Below are 5,414 nucleotides of genomic sequence, written 5' to 3' on the forward strand. Positions count from 1 at the left end.
ATGAATGACCTATTCAAATATTTCTATTTATTTAGTTATATTTATTTATCTATTTATGTATTTAAAATTTATAATAAAGAGTAAGCGGTGTCTAGAAAGATGTTAAGGTTATAAGAAAAATAATAATAATATAGAAAATAATAATAATAATCGTTGATGTAATTGATCAAAGAGTGAGAGATAAAATAAAAAACTTATAAACAATAATTGAAGAATACTATAATAAAGACGATTATATTATGAAATCACTGAAGATATTATTTCGGCCACCGTAGGCCGGATAGTAAAGAAGATCCTGGATTAGATAGCCTAAATTGAAATTGGAATATTGATATTTATAATAAAAAGTAATGGGTTTCAATAAAAAATTAATGTTCGATTATAAATTATAAATATAAATGTAGAAATAATAATAATTGTTGTTGAAATTGTTCAAAAGGTGAGAAATAAAATAAAAGATAAAAGATTAAAATAAAGTTTTGGAATAATACAATAATAATGACAATTATATTATTATCTAACCACTGAAGAAACCTATTGAGCAAATGGTGTCATAGTTATTGGTATTGTTATAAGATACAGGGAACCGAAGCCGTGATGAGGTATATTATTTGGGCAACCCAGGCCCGGATATCAAAGGAGACACTGGATTAGATATACTAAAGGATTGACATCAATAAAAATTGAAGATGTAATGACAAAAACACTTCCTAAGTGACGTGGCTAGGACAAATGTGATCACTGTGATTCTTTTCATGATAATTAATTGGGTAAGTTAAATTAAACACTTAAGCAATTAATAGTATGACCTATTAACCGAATAAAATGAGGAAGCAAACTTATTTAGAATTTGACCTTGTGAGGAAACCAAAAAATTAAGCAGATGTTGTTCAATGATCCAAGTAACCAAGCGGTGGTCATTAATAAACTTTGGGCCCCCTGAAGCAGAGTACATAGAATCTCAGCTGATGTGATGATCAGACGGCTTAGTAGATAACCCAGTTAAAATATTTAGCATGTAATACAACGATTAATAATCATGATAATGACCATAATATATAATATATAATAAATAATATATCTCGATGGTTCATAATTAATTACGGAGAGTATAGGAAGCACTTTATACGTAGACCTCAACCAAAGTGAAAAAAATTGAAGAAGAAAAAGTTCCCGCCTTTGGAAGATAGCCCGATGAAAATGAATAATAAACAGGTAGTCAATAAATGCAAGTCATTGGATGAGATCAGTCAACAAACAAGTAGTGTGAAGTCTAAATATAGCAGTGATAATTACTCAGTTTAATTACCCCTGACATAAGTATGACTAAAAGAAGATATAGTATCATTAAATGAAATTCACAGTAAATGTTGAAGCAAGGATGGAAATTGAAGTTCATTTACTCCATGTAGGAAAATGTCTTGTCACCAGAGATTCACAGGGTTGAACAGGATGAATGAGAAAGAATGGAACACAGCTAAAGTAATTAATTGCATTGAATCAGCAAGAATAATGAAATGGAGGTAAGATTAGATGAATGGGCAAGTCGGGGGGATATATGATACATGGAGAGATACATGGGAACCAAGCAAAAAAGATACTGGGACGTCATCGTCAAAAATGAACGCTGCGACAGATTTCAAAAGCATATATGTATATGTAAATGTATATGCAATGTAAATGCTGGCCTATCAGATAGGCATGGCAGTAAATAACAAAAGAATAAATTTGGCAGACAAAAATTAGTGGGAGCACAAGAATAAACTTGGTAGACAAAAATTACTGGGAGGACGATTAAAGGCGTTGGTTGATTGTATCTAATCGGTTGTTTACCAGTTTCATGATCATCACTAAACGTGAATAGCAAAAGTTAGGTAGCCAATGTTAGATTAGCGGGGGACAGCAGCAGATAAGAAGGCATGGCTTGATAAGATTTAATAGCGTGTTTACCAATGTAAAGATCATCAGTAATTCGTAATAGGTAAAGTTATTCACCCTAAATCAGATTAGCAGGGATTATCAACAGCGCACCTTAAAATGTATTCTGGATATAATTACTGTTAACAACGTAACAGACGAAATAGTGAGGATGAATAATATTTGATGGTATTATAACTATTACCATTATAACCAAAAAGAACAATTGACTAATTACCTGCGCAGTGAGGAGGCCATAGTCAAGGAAAGCAGCCAACAAACCGTATATCCTCGAAGTTCCTGAACTAAGCATTGCCGCACAAAAGCCGAAGCTGCAGTGCACAAGAGGTAGCTCAAAAGTGGAGGGTGTTAACAGTTGAGGTCAAAGAAATTATTCAGATTCAACTAATGGGATCCTCCTGCAATAGTTGAAACAAAAGAATTTTACATGCACGAAGTTGGAGTTTTTATTAGTGAAAACATTGTGAAAAAGAAATCATAAAGTAAATAACCAGTAGAATAGATGAATCAGGAATTACCCAGGTAACACGAAAATGAATGTGTGCTGGGCATGCCGAGGAGTAAGATCGGCCAAAAGAAGGATCGGCGGAGCAATCACAGACACGACTTGCTGTGCCGACCTGAGTGAGGTGAGCGACGGCTGATTCAAGGGTTTGGAGTGGAAACGAAATGAAGCGTGGCTGCAGGAGGATAAGGTCACAACATCAGTGTGGGTCATTGCTCACCCAACCCACAGTTACAAAGGGAACAGATTGGGCCCATGTCATTAGAAAAGGCCGGTAAGGCTTGAAAATATCATGATACATCAATTAATGTCTTTGTATTGAAATGGCCGGAACAAAACGGCAGCCCAAAGCAATTAAGACCGGCTGTGAGTAAAATATGTTAAGTTGCAAAGATTGGAAAAAAGTAACCGGAACACAAGCTGCCGGGCCAACCAGCCATTATCACAACCACGAAATCCAGTTCCGGCATCACTAATAAACATAACACAACACATTACATAATAACCAGGAAATATGCAGCGGGAATTATAAATTATAAAATATAAATAAAACATGAAACATTCATAGGTCAAGAGACATGGAGATAATGATCTGAATCAAAGGGAACTAATCACCCCCGGGGACAGGATGCAATCAACTCGGGGACCAAAATAAAAGATTACAATTGGCAAACTGCTAACTTGTTCAGAAAGTGCGTACATAAATCTTAAGAAATCAAAGCGCAAAACAGCGCAGAAACAACAATACGTTATTCAGCAATATTCAGACTTCTAGAGAAAATCCCATGCAACCCTTGATGCAAACAACTCCAGCCCATCTCACGCTTCCAATGAACTTCACAACTCCGTCAGCCAGACCAATGGATCGAAACTTGGCCTTGGATACAACAGCATCAAGCGACGACTCAACACCCTCAAAATCACGGACACAATGGCTGATCCCAAGAAGCTCGCGACCTATCTTCATACAGGGTGTTTCCGTCAGGTTAGTGACGCCAATAAAGAGATGTCGACCCCACGCCATTGCGCCACCGGGTCTAAGGTTGATGGTCATCACATGAACTCCGAACCTTAAAGCGGACCGCTCATAGGTAACGAAATTCACATAATCATCGTGGCCAATCAACGTCGGATAGTCCACACATGCCCCTGCACCTATTTCTATCTCATCCAACGCAGAATCCATGGTTGCGTATCGAACCACGGAGACCGGCTTCTTGGTAAATCTACCTTCACTATTGACCCAAAAAAACACAATTGCTGGTCACGGCATACCCACTGCTCAGTCTATCAATCATTTGCAGGGTCCGCGCCGCGGGGCTCCACTGCCTTGCACTTGAAAGATACATCTGCACGTCGTATCCAGGAGTTGCCAGGTTACGTTTTGTGAGACTAAGAATCTTATAATCATCACAACCCACCATGCTAAGAAAGGCGTAAGCAGACCACTCCTCACGGTGGTTGAAGTGGTAACCCTCAAACCCGGGATCAGCAATAACAGACCTCCAGAAACCGAACGGGTCCCAAGTGATCAATGAACTCGAACGACCATCTATTGAGTATCTTGCACATACCTTGCCGGTATCTGTTCCCACCAGGAAAAATCACGTCCAGTCAAGAGGAGCAGCGACCAGAACGGCGACACGGGTTCCAAAGACGAACATAGAAAGCCTCCCACAGTCAACATCTTTGAGGGGGTTGTCCAAGTGAAGAACAATCGCCTGCCCCCCCTCCGATTTTAAATGAGTCACCATATTATCTGCCCGGTTCAATCTTTTGTACCAATCACACGACATACACCTCCCCCTACCTATGGTTTTTCCATCAAAACAAAGGAAAATCTTCAAAATCAGGTCGGTTGGCAGGGCAGAGATGTTCAAATTGACTTCATCCCCGCAATGTCCACCACGGAAGCCATGAGCAGCTTCTTCGACTGTTGCTCGGGACATTCCAAAACGATGCTGAGATTCTTTACTAGCCACGAAAGAGGAAATGCTCTGTAAACGGTAGAATGATTTCTTTAGTTGGTGTGAGTTCCTACACCGTTAGTGTGGCTCTCCTTAAATGCATAAATAATAGATAACAGATAAATGGATAAATAATAAATAAATACATAGATAATAGCCATGTAATAGAAATGTAATTTTATAATTATATTATATATATTATACAAATAGATAACAGATATACAGATACATATACTTTAATATATTAATACTTTAATAGATTAGTGGATTAGTGGATATACATTAATAGATAAATTTTACTGTGCTTAATAGTTGATTATTGATTACTTTGGTTAGAAATAAGCTGTATAATTTCTTCTGCTCTTACTAATGGATACCCTAAGAGTGAGGAGAATATGAACAAAAACTAAGAAATGGTATGACGTCGGAATTAAATGACAGCAGGAAAAAAAGTGGCATTTAACAGTCAAAAGGATTAACTGATTGGGTGGATTAAAGCAAAGCAAGACCGGCCAAACACAAGCGTTGAATAAGAGAATTCACACACCTAATATTAGTGCGGGTTGTGACACTTGGCCTCTTGAAACTGGAAATTTGGATATTAACTTAGGATCTCAATTATTCTTAAAAACGTATTCATATATTTAATTTATGATTTTAACAACTCCTAGACAAAAGAACGAATAATTTCCTATTAGTAAAAGTTACAAGAGTGATTATTAAGCCATTATTTCTATTATTAAATACTTAATACTCCTCCAAAATTTTAGTACTTCTCAACTCATAATTTATAAATTTGCATTAAACTTTTATTAACTTTAACTCTTAATTAACTTTTTTTTTGGGTCATTACATTACTCACACACCCATACACCTAAATTTTGAGATTTTTTAAACTTCATCCCAGTCTCAGTTAAGATTTAAACTTGGTGCAGCTTGATTAAGAGGCAATTTCATTGCCACTTGGCCTCAGCCTTTGCTGCAACTTTTTATTAACTTTAGCT

At 36.8% G+C, this 5,414-nt stretch overlaps 1 pseudogene; it reads right to left on the reverse strand.

Annotated features, from left to right (window-relative positions):
* Positions 1-3,206: 3,206 nt before the first annotated feature.
* On the reverse strand, positions 3,207-4,392 carry LOC148563292 (uncharacterized; annotated as a pseudogene).
* Positions 4,393-5,414: the final 1,022 nt, after the last annotated feature.

The sequence above is a fragment of the Arachis ipaensis genome, chromosome B5 (genome assembly GCF_059453495.1).
Source record: "Arachis ipaensis isolate K30076 ecotype BB chromosome B5, ASM5945349v1, whole genome shotgun sequence".
Classification (NCBI taxonomy): domain Eukaryota; kingdom Viridiplantae; phylum Streptophyta; class Magnoliopsida; order Fabales; family Fabaceae; genus Arachis; species Arachis ipaensis.